At 42.3% G+C, this 26097-nt stretch overlaps 1 protein-coding gene and 1 long non-coding RNA gene across 2 annotated transcripts in view; one reads left to right on the top strand and one right to left on the bottom strand.

Moving 5' to 3' along the window:
• Nucleotides 1–26097, top strand: part of SLC35F1 (solute carrier family 35 member F1) — a 379360-nt gene that overhangs the window by 150873 nt on the left and 202390 nt on the right. The window lies entirely within an intron of this gene.
• Nucleotides 16142–26097, bottom strand: part of LOC117874994 — a 56648-nt gene continuing 46692 nt past the window's right edge. The window contains exons 2-3 of the long non-coding RNA XR_004645162.1: nt 20957–21212; nt 16142–16179 (exon numbers count right to left, since the gene is read on the bottom strand). This is a non-coding gene — a long non-coding RNA (uncharacterized LOC117874994). The remainder of the gene's footprint in view (nt 16180–20956; nt 21213–26097) is intronic.

Raw genomic sequence — 26097 nt, 5'->3', positions numbered from 1 at the left:
ACTTGGATAATGGGGTGGAGAGTATACTTATAAAATTTGCCGATGACATCAAGCTGGGAGGGGTTGGAAGCATTTTGGAGGACAGGATTAGAATTCAAAATGACCTTGACATATTGGAGAAATGGTCTGAATTTAACAAGGTGAAATTCAATAAAGAGAAGTGCAGAGTACTTCACTTAGGAAGGAAAACTCAAATGCACAACTACAAAAGTGGAATAACAGGCTATGCTATAATACTGCTGAAAAGAATCTGGGGATTATAGTGGATCACAAATTGAATATGAGTTAACAATGGGATGCAGCTGCAAAAAAGGATAATAGCATTCTGGGGTGTATTAAGAAGGCACTGGAGATAATTGTCCTGCTCTACTCAGAACTGGTGAGGCCTCAGCTGGAGGACTGTGTCCTGTTTTGGGTGCCACACTTTAGAAAAGATGTGGACAAATTAGAGAAAGTCCAGAGGAGAGCAACCAAAATTATAAAAGGCTTAGAAAACCTGGTTTCTGAGGAGAGGTTAAAAAAACTGGGCATGTTTAGTCTTGAGAAGAGAAGATTGAGGGGGGACCAGAGAACAGTCTTCAAATATCGGAAGGGCTGTTATAAAGAGGATGGTGATCAAGTGTGCTCCATGTCAACTGAAGATATGACAAAAATGTAATAGGCTTAATCTGCAGCAAGGAAGATTTAGGTTAGAGTAGCCAATTAGTTCATTTTATCATCCATTTATTATTTGTTATTTGGTGTTATGGTCAACTCATAGGCTATTTCATATATAATCAATGCATGCTAAATAGATTTAAATTGTAGGATTACAGAAGTATGAGATTGACAAGTATTTAGGAGTGATGAGTTTGTATCGGGTATATAAGTAAACCATGGTTGGAATACAAGGCCTACAATCTTAGCCCTGTTAGATTTTAGCTTAGTTATATTAGGGCCTAGGCTTAAGAATGCTTGACATGAGTGAGTGACCTAGGAATAACCTTATGCCAGTAAATTTATAAGATTACTGTAAAAGATGTGCCAATAGGTGATATGGAAGAATTGACTGCAGTGGACCGCAATGTATTGTCCAAGACCATGAGACACCCGATTGTAACATCATGGAATGTTTTGATTTGACTGCAGGTTAGCATGGACATATGTTATGTATATATGCTAATGAGAATAAGGAGAACTAAGAAACAACGTCTGAAAAACTGAACACCCCAAAATTCCTGGGGTATGGAAGTACAGATAAAGAAAAGAGGGTTGAAACCCTCATGCATATGTTAGGCATGGTCAGAACAACAATATAAAAGCAGTTCCCTGTTTGGGTAAAAGTGGGAAAACCCCATGAGAAATCCCAGCAGGAACCATCCCTCTATCAATGATCATCTGCTGAGAGATCCATCAAACCCTAGAATATCTTTGAGGATGTGAGTATGACTACACTGTTAGTCACTGCATGGGTTGTGTAGGATTTATATACGCATGGATAATTGTAACCTCAGTTATTGCTTTAATAAAACTACAGATAAGACTTTGTACTCATGATTGTGGTCATTATCTTTGGTCTTTGTGTGTTCCTAGAGTCTCTAATTTTGAAAAAAGCACCAGAGGTGATTTTCACTGTGTTGAGCTTGAAACTGTAGCAACAAGAGCTGAACCCACAGTAGGCTGATATAAAATAACTAAATTCAATTTAAATTTTAAAAAAAGTCCAAATTAGCTATTAGGAAAACTTTCTAACTATAAGAAGGGTAGTTAAGCTCTGAAATAGGCTTCCACAGGGCCGGCTCCAGGCACCAGCTTCTCAAGCAGGTGCTTGGGGCAGCCGCTCCGGAGAGGGGCGGCACGTCCAGGTATTCGGCGGCAATTCGGCGGACGATCCTTCACTCCGCCTGGGAGCGAAGGACCTCCTGCCGAATTGCCGCCGCAGATCGCGGTTTTTTTTTTTTTTTGGCTGCTTGGGGCGGCCAAAACCCTGGAGCCAGCCCTGGGCTTCCAAGGGAGGTTATGGAATCCCCATCATTGAAGGTTTTTAGAAACAGGTTGGAGAAATGCCTGTCAGGGACGGTCTAAGTTTACTTGGTCCTGCCATAGCTCAGGAAGCTGGACTTGATGACTTCTCGAAGTCTCTTCCAGCACTCCATTTCTATGATTCTATGTAATGGCTCACAAAGCTAAAGTCAGTTAAATAGCTTTTCTTTATTGAAATAACTGATATTGTGGCTAAATTGCAGCAGTGGGAGCCAGATGAATTGGGTTCTATTCCTGGTTCTGCGACTGACTCTCAGTGTGAACTTGGGCAATACTGTGTGCCTCAGTTTCCTCATTTTTTGAAAGGGGAGATTAAAAATATTTACAGTGCCACCTTTAAATGTTGTTTTGAAGCTTATCTTATTACTGTATGTAAAACCTATTAAGATCATCCAGGAAAGGCACTGTAAAATTATCTCTTATTATTTTATTGTATGAAGTACATTCCTGTTGGTCAAACAGCCCTTGAGCAAACAAATAATATAACTGTACCTATATTTTGATTATTTAAAAAAACGGAAAAGAAGTTTAAGAAACAGATGCCAGGAGAGCATGGAAGAAGGACCATGTGCTTAATCAGCAAAGATATGTTGAAAGGAAACTTAGGAAAGATACTGGGAAGTAGAGTCCACTGAACTAAAAAATAAATGTGATGCGTGGAGTTGTGTGAAAATCTATTTTCACGTTGGTTTCAGCAAATATAGGTTTACACCTTCGCAGAAGTGGTAGTAGTATAGTAATACCTACAAGCTCCAAATGTGATCAGGCCCTAGCACATCGTAAGAGACAATCCCTACCCTGAAGAACTTACTGTCTGAGGCTCCAGATCAGCCAGGTACTTAAGCATGTCCCTAAGGGTGAGCATGTGCGTAGTTCCATTGTAGAGGTCTTACTGGGAGAAATCCTAGCCTCATTGAAGTCAATGGCAAAATTCCTACTGACTTCACTAGGGCCAGGATTTCACACATTCACTTCAAATAGATTACTCATGTGCTTAAGTTTAAGGATATGTTCAAGTAACTTGTGGAATTGGAGCCCACACAGACAAAGAAAAGGGTGGGAGAAAGGAACTTGACAGCCATTTTGAGCTTCAGATTTAACTGGAACCATAGTTCAAAGTAAAACTGAGTCAAAACCATAATTATGACTGGACTTTGCATTCTAGCCACATAAATCGCTGAGTTCTTATGTTTTGCCACAAAACTATAAATCAGCCCAGGTTTGCTCAAAAAGTCAGTGAGCCTTAGCTAATCTTCTGATGAACCTGGGCTGAGTTTTGCATTGGACATGAAATCTAGAACTAGCTGAGCTTCCCAGGGTTTTGTGTGTTACAAAAAATGTTTTGCACAGTTATAGAAATAAAACATATCCGGTGCCAGTTCTACTTAAGATACTTAGATAAAATTACTTCATTATCTGCAATATTCCTTTGCTTTCCCTGTACTTACTATAAGAAATATTGATACAAAAATTATTTAGTTACCTAAAACGTTTAGCTGCAATGATGGCCCTTAAAATATGCAAATACTCAGCAGAGTGATAACAGTACATGCACAGTAGATCACATCACAGAAGTGAGGACTCAAGATTTAGGCCAACCCAAGTGGAATTAAAATGAAGAGTTAAGTGGGAAGATGAGTGGCATCTGACATCTCAACTGGGGCTACCATTTTATGATTGTATCTCTGTCTCGATTGATTGACAGCCATGTACAGTACAAAACCCCTCTGTAACATTCCATACCTACAGAAGAGAGGTTCTGCCACTTTAACAACATTAGTATATTTTGTCAACCCACTAGGCTGGCTGGAAAACACCTTTTCAATACATCAGTGTTTTACTTTGTAAAGACTATACGTACCTTTAATGACCGACTTACAAAATGTGCCATTTGTGTTTGTAATCATGCTTTCCTTTTAATCATGTTCTTGCTTAGCTATTTTTCTGGAAGTCTCTGGCAATGTGTCATTGTAGCTCTAAGTGACAGAGCAGGCTCTTAAAATAGAATGTAATCCTTAGCTATCATTTGATCAGTTTTAATATAATTTCAGTGCAATGAAAAGGTAATGAAAGTCTGAACTGCAGACTATGCAATTCATGGAAAGTCACTGTCAACATATAGAAGTCATATTCAGCCTTTTGAAATAACAATATAGACCAAACAGCTTTTACTGAGTGGTCTGCAAGTGTGAAAGTTAAGTGGTGTATTTATTTATGCCATATAACATAGTACAGTTTTGGGGAATGATATGTAGTGGCCCAGTTTTTTAATTTTTAATTTTAATTCTCTGATTTTTGAGTGCTTCCATTTTTGGATGTCCAACTTTAGACATAATATCTGATTTTCAGATGTACTGAGCACTTACAGCTCCCATTGACTTCAAATGATATCAATACCTTTCACTTCTTATAACCAGTCTATCAGTGTGCTTTGAGATCTTAATCCAAATCTCTTAAAGACTCCCATTGATTTCAGTGGGCTTTGGATCAGGCCATAAGTACTGCTTAGAGATATCTAATCATCAAGTCCAGTTCCCTTCTTTTTCTGAGCTCAGTTCAGGAAACAAAATTCCACTTTCCGATTTTCAGGGTATCTGCCAAAAACTGGAGCCTTACCTAGAGCTTCTGTTGATTTCCATTGCCATAATACTGCGGTTTGTGGGATTGTCATTAGTAGTGTCACTGATTTATTATGTTCTCTATCCAATTTTAGCTTGTCTATTATTGAGCTTTGGACTCAAACAGACAGTTTCAGTTCCCACAGAATTTATTTTTGGAGCTTTTTAAATATTCATTTTGTAATATGTTGCATTACTGTGTTAACTGCAGTGAGGTGGTTATTTGGGAAGAATAATTTATAAGGGGGCAAACTACAGCATCCTGAAACAAAGCCAATAAATGCATTCTTTGTGTTCAGTTCTCATTCACACATGACTGCAGAATAAGAAAGAACAGCCCCAGATTAGAACTGTTCTTGGTACTGTTCCATAGTCTGATTGGAAGGGAGGGGCGAAGCTGTCTACACAGAATTCCAAGCTCTTCCCGCACTCTAAGAGTAGCTCAGAGACTCATAGACTTTAAGGTCAGAAGGGACCATCATGATCACCTATTCTGACCTCCTGCACATTGCAGGCCACAGAACCTCACTCCTGTAATAAACCCCCTAACCTCTGGCTGAGTTACTGAAGTCCTCAAATCATGATATAAAGACTTCAAATTACAGAGAATCCCGCATTAATCAATGCTTAAATCTTCTAAAAGGTTCAGAAGTGTAGCTAATGTTGACATTTTAATTCCTATCATTAGGCTTAATAGTTAACACCTGACTGAGATGAATGGAGTGTAGCTGTAGCCATCTCAGTTCCAGGATATTAGAGAGGCAAAGTGGGTGAGGTAATGTCTTTTATTGGCCCAACTTTTATTGGCTAGGTTGCTGCAGGAAGAAGGGATGATGATTAAGTAGCTCTCTTCCCATCAGTGTCAAACTGCTTCACCAACATGAAGTTTTGATACATTGTGCTGCCGGAGGTGCTGTCCTTCAGAAGAGATGTACAGCTGAGTTACTGGCTTCTTGTGGTAGGAATAAAAGAAAGAAAACAATTGATGATCACCTGTTTATAGCACGTGTCCTGGAGGCACAGTGTTCACCAAGACAAAGGGGGCATGAGGGAGATGTGCCATTCTCCCTTGACAAGAGGATGGGAAAGTACTTCCCTTCACCTCCAAGCCCCTGGGTGTGAGAAATCCAATCTCCACTTTACCATTTCTCTAAGAAGCAGTCTTGTATTGACATTTCCCCTGGAAAAACAGCAATGAGTGAATGCATCTGTTTTTCTTCTCATGGAATCAACGCACATATTCATAGGAGGGCATGAGATGGGTAGAATCTTTAGCCCCTCCATGGAAAATGCAGGTGGATCTTCACCATTCCTCTTTGCACAGAGCAGCCAATGACAAATTCTTCATATGCTGCCCTGCTCCTTCTGATGAGGAACAGATGGTGACATCTCTTCCCAAGCCAGTGGCACTTTGACACACAATACAATTGTAGGTGGTTCCTCTGCAGGGTTGTCTACACTGCTCCCCCAGCTCAGACTACAGGGGTGTGACTACCAATGTGACTACTGCATTGTACCTTCCCTATGTGGACACTGTGGGCATGAACTAAAAAGTTCCTAGTTTGCATTAACTTAATTCTCTTCAAACAGAACTGTATTAATGTGAGCCTAGGAACCTTTTAGTTCATGCCCACAGTGTCCACGTGGGGGAGTTACAGTGTAGCACTTTGGTGTGCACTGGTATTCACACTTCTGTAGTCTGAGCTGAGAGGCAGTGCAAACATAGCCTGAGTCCGATTTGTTGTCATGACAATAACAGTGGTCCAGCACTAATCAGTTGTGCATTAACCTGCATACCTGCATAACTCTTTCCAGAATGGAACCCAGTTCACAACAATGAAAGGATTTGCCAGGTACCTGCTCAGACATAATAGAAACCCACCTGTTAGTAGGAAAAGTGTAGATCATATCATTATACTGTGAAAAACTATATTATTGTCATTCATATAATTGGGAGTCCAAACTTAAGGGTCTCCATTTCAAAGATAAAGATCAGTAAAGCTAGTCCAATTTTTTATTTATTTGAAAACAGAATTTAAAAAAAATTAATTTTCAAAATGTTCCCTTTTTTCCAAAATTGTCATGAAATTTTAAATAAACAAGTTCGTGCAAAATCTATATTTGCTTTTGTTTTATTATTTCATAAGTTTGTACTGCCAATTTTGATCATTCAACTTAGTCACATGGTAGGATTGTTTTGGAAAATGTATAATTTAAAACAAACATTTCCACAGAAGATTCCTTTGGAAGCATTATGGAAGAATGATTGAACTAAAACTGTTTTCAAAGTTTTCCAAAATTTTGCAATTCCCCTCTCCTTTCCCACCTACCATATTTCTGTCAGTCCTACCTATAAAATGCATGTGATGTGGGGTTAGGGTGGGAGTGTTCTGTTTTCTTAACTATCCCATCCCTCAATCCTCACCCCCAAATAACCCCAAAGGAAATTACATTGTAAAAAAAATCTGCAGAGAACATTAAGGCTTTGCTCTTGCAGCTCATTCCAGGCTTATACAAGGGTCTTTCCACCTGTAGCAAATTGCTGGGTCAGGGCCTAAGGTTGCACAGTTAAGCATTCCTAAGTCAAGAAATATACAAAAAATGTGAACTCTCCCCTTTGTGCATAATGATACATTCTTTAGTGGTATGACAAGATATTATTTCTCAATCAGTCTAACAATATTTTGTACAATCTTATGGAAATGGTAATGCATAGTGCCCTAATATTTCTTATCTTTTATACTTGCATGAATTGTCCTGATCATCTTGAATATTTAGACTTCTAGTGTGATAACTTCTTTTTTCCTTTTATAACTTTAACAATAATTATTATGTAATCTATGTGCTGTCTAGTTTCTTTTCAGAAGGGTAGGAAGGATGACCCTCCTCTTCCCCCTCCCCCCCGATCTCCCGACCGAGACTCAAGAGAGCTGGGAGCTGGGTTCAATTCTTGACTCATACAGCATCTGTCTTTGTGCTTTTGCGCTAGGCAGTTAAGCCTGATCTACAACACAAAGTTTTGCCAGCTAAACTTGCTTGCTGTTGGCCAAACTTCCATGTATCAACTCTTAATCTTTAGGCTTGCCGACCTTGAACTTTTGCCAGTGAAGTTAAACCAGTTCCCCAAGCAACATAAGCCCCTAACTGGAGCTGTTCTACTGGCACAAGAACTGTGTGGATGCTGAAGTACCCGTACTGGCATAAGCGGTCCTCCAACACCAAGCTCACAATGCCTGTCCCCATGGCAGCAACCACTCTGGTCAAATTTTTGAACTCTGCTGCCCAGGGCTCACAGTGAATGCTGGCAAATTGGGTGGTAAAACTTTCTAGTGCAGACAAACCCTTAATCTACCAGCACCCCCGATCCCCATCTGTAAAATTGGTATAATTCTCTATGTCACAGGGGTGTTCTGAGGATAAAATTCATTAAAGATTCTGAGTCGCTCAAATACTATAGTGATGGCCACGTATAGATTTAGATAGAATCACCACAGCCTCCTTAAGTGAAATTCATGAGATGAAGTTAACATTAGCGGGCTATATATAGCAGCCAAATTTCAGTAATACTTTTTGTTTTCATTCACCTGCAATATGTTGTGGAAGTTCAATTTGCTGTGTACTTTTCATAGAGGTTCCTTTTGTGAATTGTGTTTATCTTGCTTACACCAAACAATGCACACTACTAAAAGATGTATATCAGCCTGTAATAACCATTTATGATGATAACTGAGGCGTAATATATAACCATACAGTTAAGATTATGCCCCCAATTCAGCATCTCCATGCAGGAAGGGGGCTTACGCGTGTGCTTAACCTTAAGCATGTGCTTACTTCCCATTACCTTCAATGGGATGTAAGCACATGCTGAGGTATTTTCCTGAAATGGGGGCTATGTCATAATTTGTATGCTCAAGTATGCCGCATTAAAATGACAACTTCAGCATTTCCTGACTTTTTAGTGCTCATTAGTGCAACCTTAAGGCTCCCTTATATATATGTAGTATATAATATGTATATATAATATGTAATTATATTAGCATTGTTTTAAAGAACAGCATATTTCTATGCTAAAAGTTAAGTTTTCTCTGTGAATATGCAGTACATGTATTCTGTAAAGCACCCTGATGCTTGCAAAGATCTATATTCAAATAAAAGAAGTTCTGTCTAATCTACCTGATCAGTGTGTGAACCATCAACCAGCAGCTGGTAGAAGATCTCAAAGTGCTGGACTTGGCCAAGTACCAGCAACGAATGCTTACCTTTTATAATTCAAAGCACATAGGGAAGTTATATTCATTTGCCACTGGTATGGAATTCAGTCTAAGTTGTACTAGGAAGCTGATGTTATCAACTAACAGTTTTTTACATTCCAAAGCAGAGTGTAAATAGATGAAGGGGAATCAGCCTTCTACTCTAGACTGGCTGGAGGCTCACATCATCACCATGAAATTACTTTTCTTTGCATGCATCAATTGAAAGTGCCATTGCATAGCAATTAGGTGTAATGAAGGGAGGCTGCTAGCTCAGACATTTTGACAGACCTTCTGTTTATTATTTTTAAGAGAATAGATTCCACAATGTGGTTTTTTTAAATAAACTGTTTTTTTTTCTTATGGGTTTTAGCTTTTCTGAAGAAAACGCTTGCTTGTTGGTTCAGTAAACAGAGGCAAGCAGAGCAAACTGGAGTCAATAGCTTTTTCCTTGAGTATTGGCTTATTTCATTATTGCAGTTGGAAAGCTAAAATCATAATAAATCTAAAATTTTGCTGAAAGCTGGAATTTAAGGTAACACACCGATTTTAGAAGTTTCCTCTCTTGACTGAGTTATTTTTCTTTTCTTTTCTTTTCTTTTCTTTTAAAATAACTATTTATTTAGGAAGTTTTAGTGGGTTTACAAAGCTCTGACATGTAAATATCAGAAATAAAATAATTGTTACAGAAGTGAGCTTATTTTTTTTGTTTAGTGAAACATTGTACATAATAAAATCATCAAATCTCTCTAACAGGTGTTACCATATTACAGAGTGTGTTCATAGTTCCAGATATTTTGTTACCACAGGAAACTTTTTGATGCACAGAAAACTTTTGAGAGAAAAGAGTAGGACTTTCTGTTTAAAGTCCTGTCCCATATTGACATTGAATGCAGTTCCTTATATGGATATCTATTCTTTATACCATCCCAACACAGCTGTGTGGGTCAATGGGGTTAAATCTCCTCTGAATTACTCATGGAAATAAGCAGGGATATCTATTGTTTCATCTACTTTGGAATTGTTCTATCCAGCTAATTGGTTTTCACTTGGCTCTGAAATATATAAGGTTAACCAATTTTGGAAGCCATGTTAGTACATCTCCTCCCACTCACATCCTTCTAAAAACATGTACATAGGGAGCCATGTTATTACAGATAATACTTTTGTCAGAAAGTGGCTCATTCAGGATAGTGTTGTGATTGTATTTGTCAGATCTTCAGTGCAGACACCCAGGCCTTGTCTACGCACTGAGTTGTTACTCCTGGGGAATTCTGCCACACTGTGCATGCACGGAATCCATGTCTCCTGCAGATTTTTTTGCCAGAGAGGTGCTGCAATTGCATCTTTTGTCCAACTGGGGCTGCTGTGGTGTCAGAAGAGAAGGCAGTAGCTCACAGGCTGGAGCAGCCAGCCATGGAGAGGGAGGGGGCAGAGGCCAGGGGAAGAGGCAAAGGATATAGTGGGGACAGACAGAGTGGGGCACATGGGGCTGCTGGGGGGGTCACATAGACTGGGATTCAAAAGCACTAGTGGGGGGATAGACTGGGGTGGGGCACAGGAGCTAGTGGGGTGACAGCATTAAGTCAGGGGCTGAATGGGAGGGTGTGCAGGGCCACTTCAGGACAGGAGGGAGGGCGGTGCAAGGACACCTGGGGACATTGAAAGAAGGAGTGGCTGAGTTGGGGTGCAGGATCCCATGGGGATGGGGGAGGAGGAGTGGCTGAGTGGGGGTGCTGGGACACCTCGGGAGAGGGGCAGATGTGCCTGACTGAATGAGAGAGGCTAGGGGTCAGCCAGGATTTTCATGGGGGGGCTCCCCAAATCACTAACAGTCCCTCTCCCCACCTCCAAATCTGTTCCATACATCTCCCACCCACACCCAACAACCCTCCAGGCTCCTTCCCGGCTCCTTCCCAGCAATTACTTCCCTGCCCCTCAGCTCCTCTGTTACTCCTGACTCTCCCAAGGCTTGTCCCTTTGCTACTCCATTACCACTGACTCCACCAAGCCTTTGCACTGCTTCTGAAGGGTGCAGGAAATATGTTTCTGTACTGTTGTTTAAATGAATTATTACTCAACATTCTCTATTAATATGCCCAGTAAAGAAACTATTTGTCAGAAAACATTTCCTGAATCCTTTTTGTTGTCTGTATTGTTGCAGACAGACTTGCTGACAGGTATTTTTAAATAAATTACCAGAATAATTGAAACTGGCATGATTATATTGTGTTATTTTGACAAATAAAATATGTAAAACTTTAAACTATTGTGTGCAGAATTTTAAATTTTTTGGCACAGAATTCCCCCAGGAGTAAACAGTTGTATTGATTTAACTGTACTGATATAGTTTCATTCCTGAAGTTATGACACTAAAATCATAACAGTAAATCTATACTCTATTGGTACAGCTAAAATAATACAATTCTCCTTGTGCAGTTGTATCCGTATCAGTATAAAGGTATTTTATACTGGTATAGCTATTACCAGATTGTGTAAGGCACCTTTATACCAGTATAACTGTGTGCATACAAGCAATTGTACCAGTATAACCATTTGGGTGTAAAAAAAAAAAAAAAACCCCGACCGAAATAGTTTATACCAGTTAAAAAACGATGCGTAGACCAGTTGTCCTCCAATAGGAAATGACATTAATTACAAAGGCTTTGCTGTTTAAGCTTAAATGTTTGGTGAGAAAAGACATCTTTGTTTCACAAATGAAGTCTTGTGTAAAAGTTGGTGCAGTGTTTCACAGTTAGGACATTGTTCTTCCCTCACCCTCGTCTCCCACCCCGGCTACCCAGATCTATTTTTGTTTTGACTAATAAATGAACCCAGTCTTTCTGATCAGATAATCATTGTAGACTGAGACAGGGTAAGATGTGTGGAAAGTAATGTTTGCTGCTGCTATCTGTATTATTATGCTCAGATATTGGATCATGTAACACAGGGAAAAAACAGTCTTATGAGGTTGTTGATGACTGATCTGGTATAATGTATTTCATGATTGTCACCTGTTACATTATGTAGGTATGATGGTGTTTTTTGCATGATTGTGAAGGTTGAATGAGAAATATCTACAATGGGTAAAAGAAAACCTTTTGGATAGTCTCCAGTCTACCATACACTCATGTGAACTCTCAACTGGTTTGTCTGAATTCATTTTTTAGTTCAAAGCTGGTAAAGGGTCTTCTGTTCAAGCCTTTTAGTTTTTAAGTACCATTAGTAGATTATAAAACCGAGAATCATGTAGGGAATTTGCACATGCGTGAACATTTACAATAGCACAAATAGCAGAAATAAAACATTTTAGTCCATTGCCAATTTTTCTTTTAGTCACAAGTAGCATCTTCCTTTGGAATTTCAAATACGATAAAATTGGAACAAGCTGTACTGAAGTGACTTCCACACCAATGTGTGCTGAGACAGACATAGTCTAGTGGGTTGAGCAGAGAATGGGACATCATGAGACCAGGGTTGCATTCCTAACTGTCAATGACTCACTCTGCCACCATGGTCAAATCTCATAAGACAAATTTTCAAAAGTGGCCACTGATACGGGGTGTCCAACTTGAAACACCTTAGGGTTTGTCCACATGGCGGCTTAGTGTGCAGCAAGCTGGAGTGTAAGTCTACAGTGCACTAGACTGCCACACATTAACTGGCTGTGTGGATCCTGCTATTGGACACAAAGAGTTCTGTAGTGTGCTTCGACCTACTGCTGAAAAAGTAGTTTTAGAGTGTGGTACCACACTACCAGTATCTAGTGAAGGTGGGATAAGAAGTAATGGGCTTAATCTGCAGCAAGGGAGATTTAGGTTAGATATCAGGAAACCGTTTCCAACTATAAGGATAGTAAAGCACTGGAATAGACTTCCAAGGGAGGTTGTGGAATCCCAGTCACTGGGGGTTTTAAGAACAGGTTAGACAAACACCTATCTGGTTTAGATTTACTTGTTCTGGCCTCAGCACAGGAGGGGCTGAACTAGATGACATCTAAAGGTCCTTTCCAGTCCTACATTTCTATGTTGCTATATTCTTACTCTCATTTTATACTACCTCTTAGAATATGTCTACACTACGAAATTAGGTTGATTTTATAGAAGTCGATCTTTAGAAATCAATTTTATACAGTTGATTGTGTGTCCCCCCATTAAGCACGTTAAGTCGGCGGAGTGTGTCCTCAGTACCGTGGCTAGCATTGATTCACGGAGCGGTGCACTGTGGGCAGCTATCCCATAGTTCCCGCCATCTCCGCTGCCCATTGGAATTCTGGGTTAAGCTCCCAATGCCTGATGGGGCAAAAACATTGTCGCGGGTGGTTTGGGGTACATGTCATCGGTCTCCCTCCCTCCGTCCCTCCATGAAAGCAACTGCAGACAATCATTTCACGCCTTTTTTCCTGGGTTACCCATGCAGATGCCATAGCATGGCAAGCACAGAGCCCGCTCAGCTCACCGCTGCTGTTGTGAGCATTGTAAACACCTTGCACATTATACTGCAGTATGCGCAGAACCTGGCTAAGAGGCGGCAGCACGAGGACGATTGTGAGGAGGACATGGACACAGATGTTCCTGAAAGCACGGGATGTGGCAATCGGGACATCATGGCAGCAGTGGGGCTGGTTGATACAGTGGAACGCCGATTCTGGGCCTGGCAAACAAGCACAGACTGGTGGGACCACGTAGTGTTGCAGGTATGGGATGATTCCTGGTGGCTGCGAAACTTTTGCATGTGTAAGGCCTCTGGAACTCTGTGAGTTGCTTTCCCCCACCCTGAAGCGCAGGAATACCAAGATGAGAGCTGCCCTGACAGTTGAGAAGCAAGTGGCGATAGCCCTGTGGAAGCTTGCAATGCCTGACTGCTACCGGTCAGTTGAGAATCAATTTTTTTTAAATAAATGGAGATATCCTATCTCCTAGAACAGACCTTGAAAGGTCATCGAGTCCAGCTCCCTGCCTTCACTAGCAGGACCAAGTACTGATTTTGCCCCAGATCCCTAAGTGGCCCCCTCAAGGATTCAACTCACAACCCTGGGTTTAGCAGGCCAATGCTCAAACCACTGAGCTATCCCTCCCCCTAGTTGGAGTGGGCAAATCTACTGTGGGGACTGCTATGATTCAAGTAGCCAATGCAATCACTGATGTTCTGCTATCAAAGGTAGTGACTCTGGGAAATGTGCAGGTCATAGTGGATGGCTTTGCTGCAATGGGTTTCCCTAACTGGTGGGGCAATAGACGGAACGCATATCCATATTTTGGCACCGGACCACCTTGCCAACCAGTATGTAAACCGCAAGGGGTACTTCTCAATGGTGCTGCAAGCACTAGCTGATCACAAGGGATGTTTCACCGACATCAACGTGGGATGGCTGGGAAAGGTGCATGACGTTCGCATCTTTAGGAACTCCAGGCTGTTTGAATAGCTGCAAGAAGGGCCTTACTTCCCAGACGAGAAAATTACTGTGGGGCATGTTGAAATGCCAATAGTTATCCTTGGAGACCCAGCCTACCCCTTTCTCCCATGGCTCATGAAGCCATACACAGGCAGCCTGGACAGTAGTAAGGAGCAGTTCAACTATAGGCTGAGCAAGTGCAGAATGGTGGTAGAATGTGCCTTTGGACGTTTAAAAGCTTGCTGGTGTTGTTTGCTGACTAGGTTAGTGTGGCGAGGCGACGACTCACTGGTGCGGTGCCTCCTGCTGGTCGTTCAGGGAATTAGCTCGCCAGCATCCGGAGCGCCCTCTGCAGGCCAGTGTCTCACCTTGACACTGGCCCCCCATGTCCCTCCTGGATCCCGGTGCCCCTTCTCTCGGGGTTCTGTCCCCTGCAGTACCCCACAGTCTTGCTGGGTCTCCCCTCCCCGGGGAATCCCCAACCCCCTATCCCCATCTCACCTCAGTCTTGGCTACTGCCAGTCACCATCTAGCCCGCTCACTGGGGCGGACTGCAGTATAATTGCCACTCATCCTCGGCAAGGAGGGTTTGGACCTGCTGCCTCTGCTTGCCCTTGGGCTGCCCCTCTGCAACCCCAGTACCTTCTCGGCCTTTAACAAAGCCTGCAGCCTGGGGGTTTTCCAGGCCAGAGCTCCCCAGCTCCTCTGGGCTTTCCCCAGCCCTACTCCACTCAAGTACCCTGCTCAGCTCCCAGCAGCCAGGCCCTACTCTCTCAGCATCCAGAGAGAGTGTCTGGGCTCCTAGCTTGCAGCCTCTTATAGGGGCCAGCTGGGCCTGATTGGGGTGTGGCCCCAGCTGTTACTGCCTTCCCCAATCAGCCCAGGCTTTGCTCTGCAGCCTCAGCCCTATCCCAGGGCTGGCTTTGACCCTTCTAGGACCGGAGCAGGTGACCACCCTGCTACAGTTAGACCTCAGCGCAACCAATATTCCCATTGTTATTGCTGCTTGCTGTGTGCTCCGTAATATCTGTGAGAGTAAGCGTGAGACATTTATGGTGGGGTGGGAGGTTGAGGCAAATCGCCTGGCGGCCGATTTTGAGCATCCAGACACCAGGGCAATTAGAAGAGCACAGCTAGGTGTGTTGCGCATCAGAGCAACTTTGAAAACCAGTCTCATGACTGGCCAGGCTACCGTGTGAGAGATGTGTGTGTTTCTCCTTGAGGCAAACCCGCCCCCTTTGTTGATTTTAATTTCTTGTAAGCCAGCCACCCTACCCTCTTCGATCACAGCTGGCAAAGGAAATAAAGTCACTATTGTTTTGAAACCATGCATTCTTTCTTCATTAATTAAAAAAAAGTGAGATAACTGACAAGGTAGTCCAGATGGGGTGGGGGAGAAGGGGAGTAGGGAAAGACAAGTCCACATTGCTTATTGTATCCACATTACAAATCAAAACTGTTTGAATGACTGCCTTCTGTTGCTTGGGCCATCCTCTGGAGTGGAGTGGCTGGGTGCCCGGAGCCTCCCCCTCGCGTTCTTGGGCATCTGGGTGAGGAGGATATGGAACTTGGAGAGGAGGGCAGGCGGTTATACAGTGGATGCAGCGGCGGTCTGTGCTGTTGTTGGCTTTCCTGCAGCTCCACCAGACGCTTGAGCATGTCCATTTACTCCCCTATTAGCCTCAGCATCGTATCCTGACTCTTCTCATCATGCTCACTTAATGCTTTCCTGGACTTTGCCACTGAATGCCTCCATGCATTCAGTTGTGCCCTATCAGTGCGGGAGGACTGCATGAGCTCGGAAAACATGTCATCGCAAGTGCGTTTTTTTTGCCTTCTAATCTGCGATAACCTCAGGGACGACATGATAGGGGGAGCATAGAAACATTTGCACCTGCGGGGGGATAAAAAGGAAGAGTAAAATTTAAAATAATATATTTCTGAGAACAAAAGGGAGACTCTTTCACAGTGAATGAAGCAATTCACAGCAGACAACACATGTGCTTTAGGTACAAGGTCACATTTTGCCTTTTATATTGAGTGCCTGCCGGTATGGTGACACATCACACACGGCTGGGCAACAGAATTCAGTTTCCAGGCAGCCCATGGTAAGCCAAAGGATACGCGGGGTTGGCTTGTAACACCTTCATAACATGTGGGAATGGTTTCAAACTGCAGCAGCCTCCTTTCCCGTAGCAACCAATGCCGGTTGGATTTGCCATTTAAAAATAGGGGCTGCGGTTTTCGGATGGATGGGCAGCACACACCTCCCCCTACCCTACCATGTGGCTATTCTCTGGGATGATCCCTTCACTCCTCCCCCCACCGTATGGCTATTCTCAGCCAAGCACAAACATCCCAGCATGACTGGGGTCCTTTTACTGTTCCCTTACAAAAATTCCCCTATTTCAACCAGGTGACCATGAATATCACTCTCCTGAGGCTAACACAAAAAGATATAGACCGAATGTTACTTGAATGCGACCAAAATCCAGGACCATTCGCTGCCATGCTTTGTTCTGCAATGATTCCAGACTACTTGCTACTGGTGTGGCGTGGTAAAGTGTCCTACCGTGGAGGATGAAATAAGGCAGCTCTCCCCAGAAACCTTCTGCAAAAGCTTTCAGAGTACCTCCAGGAGAGCTTCATGAAGATGTCCCTGGAGGATTCCTGCTCCATTCCCAGACACATTAACAGACTTTTCCAGTAGCTGTACTGGCCACCGTGGGATGGTATTGGCTCCAGGGTGATGAAAAGGTCCTGGCTGCTGGGGAGAACGGATTCACTGCTTGCCTGCTGCGCATTCTCCTCCTCCTCCTCTTCCTCATCCACAAAATCCTCCTCCCTGTTGCATGAGACTCTCCCTTTGCAGGTGTCCACAGACAGTGGTGGGGTAGTGGTAGGGTTCCCCCCTAGAATGCCATGCAGCTGATCATAGAAGCGGCATGTATGGGGCTCTGACCCAGAGCGACCGTTTGCCTCCTTTGTCTTTTGGTAAGCTTGCCTGAGCTCCTTAACTTTCACGCGGCACTGCTGTGTGTCCCTGTTGTAGCCTCTGTCCATCATGCCCTGTGCAATTTTGGCATATTTATTAGCATTTCTTCTTTTTGATCAGAGTTCTGCCTGCACAGATTCTTCTTCCCATACAGCAATCAGATCCAGTGTCTCCCATTCAGTCCATGTTGGAGCTTGTTTGCAATTCTGGGGGGACTGCATGGTCACCTGTGCTGTTGAGCTCGCCACACTGACCAAACAGGAAATTAAATTCAAAATTTCCCAGAGCTTTTCCTGTGTACCTGGCTAGTGCATCGGAGTTGAAAGTGCCGTCCAGAGCGGTCACATTGGAGCACTCTGGGAAAGTTCCCGGAGGCCAATAACGTCGAATTGCATCTGCACTACCCCAAATTCAACCCAGCAAGGTTGATTTTAGCACTACTCCCCTCGCTGGGGCGAGTACAGAAGTCGATTTTAAGAGCCCTTTAGGTGGACAGAACTGGGTTAGTTGTGTAGACGCATTCATTATAAAATCGACCTAACGCGGCTAAATTCGACCTAACTGTGTAGTGTAGACCAGGGTTTATTCTCATTGTATCTATAAAGTTTGCAAACTCTCTCCCATTGCTTGCAACTTTTGCAGGATCCCCAAGGGACATTACAATTGTCTGATGTTATAGCAGAAACGTATGTGTGGCAGGTGGGAGAGGGGTGTTTGGGGAGTAGATTTTGAGTCACCATAAAAAATATAACTAAACTGGTAGATAATTATCACTTACTTTCTGCAGTGATTTTATACTTCCAGTGGCTCTGTTGGGAGGGAGGGACAACATTATTGTTTAGATAAGAAGTATTAATAGGGATCTGAGGTCCATGCTGTCATGGATTCACAGGGTCTGGTCTATGCCCCAGCCTGTAACCAGTCCCTTGGGAGGAACACTTTAGTGTGTCAGACTCTAAGGATCCACACAGTTCCACAGGGCCAGGGCTGTGGTCTTCATGACTCCAAAACTGGGTTTTCGAGTGCCAACAGTCTCTCTGTGGCTACTAGGGTTTCCACCTCTTAGGTACAAAAAACAGGATATCTGGGATGATCCTGAATCCACAAAACTGGACGACTGGCAGTGTGTACCGAGCACTCTTATAGATTTCCCAGGACAGCTACCTCAAAAAAGGGACAATCCTGGGAACACCTGGACTGGTGGCAACTGTGCTGGTTCCCTGCACCAAGTCCATCCAAGCCAGACTCCTGTGGGAGGCTTCAGGGCACGATGTTCTGAGTAAGAATCTGCAGTGATAGGAGGCAGCCTTTTAAGAAAGGTAACAGTTTATTCATCGCCAGGAATACAGCACTGGAAAGCTGTTAGGTTATCATAGAGAAGCAATGATTAAGAGATTGTCTATTCTGGATAAAGCCAGGGCTCCCTTGAGGCATGCTGCTGTAGGAACCATCTCTGCTTCCTTCCACTGACTCTGGTCCTTTGTCTTAAGCTTGGTCTATGCTACCGACGTATGTCAGTATAACTACATCACTCAAGATTTTCCACACTCCTGAGCAACGTCGTTATAAAGCCCTAACCCCCAGTGTAGACAGCGTTATGTCGATAGGAGGGCTTCTCCCGCCGACATAGCTACCGCCTCTTGGGGAGGTGGAGTACCTATGCTGATGGGAGAAAATCTCCTGTCGGCCTAGGTAGTGTCTTCACTAAGTGCTATGGTGCAGCTGCTCCACTGCAGCGCTGTAAGTGTAGATAAACCCTTAACACCTAGTTGAGAGCCCTGTGTCTCTGTGAGCTTGGCTCTTACCAGAGCCACCTGACATCTTTCTCTTTATTTCCCTGGCTCGGGGCCTGTACTCCGCTTCCCTGCAGACAGGTGGAGGGAAATCTCCACTTGGCTGTTGGTCAGTAGGTGTGAACATGCTGGCCATTGGGAATTCCATTTTCTCTTCCAAACCCTCTGGTCACATGTATATGCTCTATTCAGTTTGTTAATGACTTTGGTTTCCAATTGAGCTGCTTTGTGAATCAAACATCTCGTCCCTTCCCTTCATGCTCAGTGTATAGCAACACAAAGCACAGAGTGAAACTAACGTGAGCACAGGAATCATAAAAATATTACCAACATTTCCACATTTGTCACACATGTGCCACACTGTGAAGAAAAGTAGTACATCGAGCCAATGAGCTCTTCGACAAAGGAATAGCTCAAGGGACCTTTTGCTTTACAGCATGTCTGTAGTATCTTGAATTAGCTGCAAAGAACCTTTAATTTTCTTTTTATAACTTAATAAAAATGAACAATAGTTAATTTCTCTAGTGCCTGAGGGATTCTTTTCCATTCAGATATAAAAATGTTAATTTCTCAACGAATTAAATCTGAAGCAAGACAATATATCTGTTGAATCGGGTTGGCTACACATTTAGTTTAACTTCACTGTCTCTTTTCTTGAGCAGATATTTGATTGTACCTGTCAGGCATGACAAAGGCCTTCTCCCTTCCTCCCCCGCTCTTGCCCATTGATGAATTAAGGGAGTAATCCAAAACCCACTGGATTAAAATCAGAGGAAAAATTCCAATTAGAATCTGACGGTAACTCTTGTTCTTAGGCTAGCTTTAAGGAAATAGGTTTGGTAAATACTCAAGCACCTTTTTCATGCCAGTTTCAGAATGACATTGACATTGGTCTTGTACAACAAGGAAGAATTGTAGCACACTGAAGAAGGACAGAGGTTTGAAGGATTTAAAACAAAGTTGAGACCTTCAGAATATTATCAGATCATCTGGAGTATGTGTCCCAAGTAGGGCCTTCTCTTCTATGACAGGGATAAGAGTAGCAAACTACTGAAATGCACTGAGGACTCTTTAATGAGGAAGAATTTTAGGGGACAAAAAACAAACTAACCAACCCCCTAGGTTAAATCATGAAAAATACCCACAATCTCAAGGCAGGGGAGGAGAGGTGTAGAAATTATTCTTATCAATCTTTATTTTCAGGATATTGGTTTTTTTTTGTTTTTTTTTCTGTAAATTTCAGATCCTTCTTTTGTTTGGAGAAACCTTTATATTTTATCATAAATTACAGAGTATTACTGTTGTTGTATTGTGACATCTCCTAAGGGCCCTATCATGTAAACACTTACATGAGTGGGTAATTTTATTTATTTTATTTTATTTATAATTTAATTGAATTAGTCATTTCAGTAAAGTAATTTTTATATTTTTACTGGGACCCACGATTGGGTCCCAATAGGTGTTGGACTGGGCCATAAAATTGTAATAAATTGATGTGATTAGTAACTCTAAGGTGACCAGGGTGTAAATACAGTACCAACGTGAATTATATGTATAAAAGCAAAAGTTAAAAAAATCACTCTAATCCATCAAATACACCTGCAAGTCATCACATACAGTGTGCAAGGTTGGAAGAAGTCACATAATAACTGTATGAAAAGCTATTAGGACAATGTAAGTATGGAATGGGTGAGAAATCGTGTGCTATTGCTTGGATGGATACTTCGAAATGGTGCTGAAATAAGTAAAACCTCTGCAAAGTTGCTTGTAGGAATATTTTTTTCTATATTCATTTAAATCTTCTAACACCTCTTTAGAATTCTTCTCCAGCTGCATCAACTAACCTTAAGACAGTAAATAAAATAAGGAAGTCAGATATACACCTGAAAGAGGGTGATACCAAAATAAATGTTATCCATCCTAATAGCTGGAACGAGAGAATGAACTGAATTTAGTGATGGGTGAACTTCAAAGGTACATAGTTTTGGTTCAGTTGCAATCAAAATTCAGGTGTTTAGAGGAATTATTCTAGTTTCTGCAGTTTGTGGTGGAAGTAGAGAACAGAGCTGGAAACAACTTGAGAATAGACTTTTCTGTGAGGTTTCTTGTACTTCCTGCTTCCAGTAATGGCAGAAGAGTCTAAAAATGAAAAAAAAAATTGTGCTTAGTATGGATGGAGAGGTTAAATAAACTTTTTTAATCCCCAAAACTGGTTCAATTTGAATTTGTGGTGAAGGCTTGTGTCTACAAGTATTTTAATCAAATACTGCCCAACAGCAGTTGTAGTTACAAAGCAATATTACCTGGCCATGAAATGGGGCTTTTAGGTACAATATCTTAGTGTCTGAGGATATCTTAATGAGCTAAGCCCTGGAATGGGGGGTGAGGGAATGAAGACAGAAGCACAGATAGCGGTGTCTGTGACAAAACCAATTATTGTACATAATGAAAGAAAACTTTTTATTTTTGGAGAGTGTGTGTGGGAGAAGCTAGAGTAGTATGATTGATTTGCCTGTCTTGTAGATTTTGCAGTCATTGGAAGAGATGGAGGTTGTGCATTCCTAAGAGAAAACAGATATTGTCTTAAAGCAACTTGTGCAGAACACAAAAATTGGCTGAAGTGCAGGATGAGGGGAGAACAAAGACTGCTAAAGCAGTCATTGCTTTCTGACAGGAAGCTAAAGGATCTAGCAAAAAAGGACATTTAAAGGGGTATATTCTATTTATGTTATGCAAGGCCTTTTAAATATGCTTGGAAGGATTAGATTTTTATCAGTAAATGTCGGTAAACATCAATTTCACCATACACATACACAACGACTAAAAATATTTCCATCAATAATAATTGAAGTTCACAGATAGGCAAAGTAAGAAAAGTGCTGCTTGAGAACTTATTAGAGTTTGTGTTAAGGCTCTTTACTTTGTATATATTGACATGTAAAGTTGACAAATTGTGTGTTAATGGTTATAAAGCTTTTAACTTTTTGAATCTCAACATCTACTGCCATTAAATAATTGACTGACCTCGCCCCATAATTTCCCTCAGTTGTGAACATTTTAAATCTAAAATATTGAAAAAATGCTTAAAAATAAACATGAATATCATATGTTGAAATGATTTTAAAAAATTGAATTCTGCCAAGCCTACTTTTAATACAAGGACAAAAGGTTTGAACTTGATGTGGTGGAGAAGGGAGTTAGTGGAAGGATTCAAAGTGTGATCAGAGCAATGGACAAGGAAGATGATCTGAGTGAATACATTTTTATATATATACAATTTTTGAATAAATTGAGGTGGCCAGGGAGGTGGCAGTTACAGTAATCAAGGTGGGAGAAGAAGGCTGCCTGGATGGGAGCAGTAGATATATGGACAGAGAGAAAAAGATGTTATGTAGAAAGAAGTGGCAAAAATTGGACACAGGCTGGGATGTGTAAGTGATTGAGATGGAAGAGTCAGGGGGTGCAGAGGCCAAGCAGAATGGAGACTGAATTATATTTTCATGCCAACCGAACTCAGGGCTGCTTCCCAGCATGGGTAGACAGACGTGCATTACCTCTGCTAGAGCAAAAATAGCAGTGTGGTTGCGGGTAGCATGGGCAGTATCTCAGGCTGGCCAGCCAGTATGTACCCAGGGACTTTGGGCGGGATTGTACTCAGGTGGCTAGCCTGGACTGCAGACCATGCTGCACCTAACTGCACTGCTATGTTTAGCATGCTAGGTTGAACAGAGCTAGCACATGTCCGTCTACTCACACTGAGAAACATGCTCCCAGCTGCACTCTGTAGACATCCCCTAAGGGAAAAAACAATAAAAAGGATCCTCAGTTAACGAAACAGTCATGGCCTTTCCTGAATTGTGCAAGAAACTAAACTTTGGATAGTGCAAACAATGTTGCACTGTCATAAAACATTTCTTAGATCCACCAGATGATAATAGGAACTGTGGAAGAAATGCAAAACGTGTTTGCCTGATGTATTTCTGAAGAATTGAAAGTATTATTTTCCTACTACGATTCTTCTGGCTTTTTTGTTATTGCTGTGAGAATAGATTGCTCCTTTAGAAGGAGCCATCACCATAGCAAAGCCAGCCTTGGAATTCACTGCAGCACTCTGTAGTTTTGACTTTTTGTGTGATTGGAAGCACTGGGGTAGATATGCATTACTCTTATGACGCTGGCAGAGGTAAATTAAGGTTTTCTGGGGCCCTGGACCAGAGTAAGTGGGGGGGCCCTCCCCACCCCTTCCACCTGAGGTCCCTCCCCGTTCCACCCCTTCTGCCTGTGGCCCCACCCATGGCCCTACCCCTTTCTTTCCCTTCCCCGGTGCTTGCCCCTGTTCCACCTGGGGTCCTCCCCCCATTTTACCACCCCTCCCCCGCGCAGCCCTGCAACCCGTTTGCTCCTTTCTGTCCATCCCCACACTGCAGCCCCAAGACCAAAGAAGCTCTGTCCCCCTGCCATGGCCCCAGGCCACAGTGGGGAGTGAGAGCCCCCTCAGCACTGAGGCGTGGCAGGTAGTGAGGGCTCCTCCAGTCTTGGGGCCACAGCAGGCTTTCCCCACCACCCCTGCGCTTGTGCGGGGGACCAGGGTCGGGGTGCTGGGGCGTCTCCCACCCCACCCACCCGGCACTTCTGCTCGAGTGCAGGGTTGGGTTCGGGGGCTTCCCACGCTGCCCCACGACTTTTGCCAGGGACAGGGTCAGGGGCTTCTCCTGCCCCACCTGCCCAGCGCTTCTTCCAGGGATGGGTCAGGGTGTGTCAGCTTCCCCGACCCAGTGCTGCTACTGGGGTTAGGGCGCCGGGGCTCCTGGCTTCCACCACCCAGCAGCAGATTTTTTACAGGACCCACCCAGTTGGCCAGGGCCTCTGGGCACAGGCCCTGTCAGCCCAGTGGCTAATCTGCCACTGGATGCCAGGTATGTAGACAATGCAGCCTGGCCCTGTTTAGAAAGTTGATGGTTTGCAGTTAGTTGGAATCATAGAATTCAGAAAATTCTCTTTGAACAGAAAAGATCTAAAGTCTTATTGAATCCTTTCCCTTCAGAATGCTAGGAGAGGTTTCATTGCACTGATTGAAACACAAACTGTAAGGAAATAGAATGGGTACATTATCAAATAGATATTTACTTTCTACGTCTAACTATCTTTAGTAATGGTAGTAATCTGGAGTCTCCTGCAAATCTGAGAAAGAGCTGCTGCACATTAGTATTTACAATATTGTAATAATGGTGAAATAAGTGCTAAATCCCCATTACAAGTGAAAATGTAATGTTCCTTCCACAAAAAATACTTTCATTAATTTTATATTGGTATCTTTTAAACTTTAAACAGTACACTGAGTAAACATAAACCATACTTCTCCTGCAGGAGCTATGCGGGTTACATGATTGCAATCCAATGTCCATTAGGAAGAGTAAGGAAAATATTAAGATGACTAATACCATAATTAGTTGTGCAAACAAGACAAACCACAAAAGACAAAATAATATAGTGTTCACATATGTATGTATAAAGCATTTGTATGTTTGTTTACATGTTGTTTGGCTGCAAGAAGCTCCCAACATCTAATTAGAGTTTATTTTTTTAACCTAATGTTGTGATGCTGTTCCCCGAGGATATTGCTGAATATAACATTATTTTGTTATTTTGTGTGAATACTCATACATTGCAGACATGATCAATAAAAAACCCATAGTTTATGTACCTCACTATTAAGTCTTAACAGTTTGATTTAAATTGCTACACAATTACCTTGGACACCACAGAGCACGCTGGGTATTTAATATGCAATTGACCACACAAAGAATCCCACCTTGCTTTAAAATTCCTTTACCCCGTATGGTCATAAGTCATGTTTTGTTCTGGAATAGGATTTGCCCAGTGAAGTGATTCAGCTATGGAGAGTGTAATGGTCACTTTTAAAATTATAGAATTTTATTGTAAAACCACAAGTAGTAACTTCAGCACACACAGGGAAGACCTAACTTCCTGCTAAACCCTCCAGATCAGACACAACAACATAATAACATGCAAGACCCAACTAAACATTAAGATAAAGATACGGCACCATCTATTGGTGGTGGTGCTGTCTGCACTGATCATTACAACTTCCCCCTCTGGTTAAATAAGAACTTATAACAATAACTAGGGATCCAGGTAGTATTTCATGCATGCTGGTTTCTCTGTGGGTCTGCCTGCCTGAGTCATAAGACATCACTTGTAGTTGGATCTAGATCAGGAGTTGGCAACCTTTCAGAAGTGGTGTGCCAAGTCTTCATTTATTCACTGCAATTTAAGGTTTCGCGTACCAGTAATACATGTTAATGTTTTTAGAAGGTCTCTCTCTATAAGTCTATGTTATATAACTAAACTATTGTTGTATGTAAAGTAAATAAGGTTTGTAAAATGTTTAAGAAGCTTCATTTAAAATTAAATTAAAATGCAGATCTTATCAGTTTAGTGTGATCCTTGTCCTTGCTTTTCCTTGATGAGTTTTCCAATGTCTGGCACATATTTGGATACTTTAAGCTGTACATAGGCTTCTGAGTGATCAGTTGTTAACCGGCTCTGAGAGGGACAGAGGACAGACTTCATATGTGAAAATACCTGTTCACACAGGTATGTGGATCCAAATGCTGAAAGCATTGGAAACGCCATTTTCTTCAAACAGTTGGTTTTCACTGGCAGGGATGTCCAGCAGGTCAGAATAGAAACCCCATGATCTCTCTCAGTAGCTTCAAGTGCACTCCTCAGATCTCCAAACTTTGATGTCCACAATTCTGAGCTTTTTAACTGAATTAGCTACATTTCGAAATCTTCAACACCCATCCACTGAAATACAGACAAATCCAAGTTGCTTTTGTTGAACTTTTCAGGTTTAATTAGAAAAGAAAGCATTGGGCCAAATCGCTGGAAATCTTGAAATCTGTCAGAAAATTCTGATTCCAGTTCTTGCATGTACATTCCAATCTCATCGACACTGACAGTGCAATGTGTCGACAGTTCTTTTATGTGTTAGAAGTAG

This window comes from Trachemys scripta, chromosome 3, assembly GCF_013100865.1.
Source record: "Trachemys scripta elegans isolate TJP31775 chromosome 3, CAS_Tse_1.0, whole genome shotgun sequence".
NCBI lineage: Eukaryota > Metazoa > Chordata > Testudines > Emydidae > Trachemys > Trachemys scripta.
This window is presented reverse-complemented; position numbering and strand designations above follow the sequence as displayed.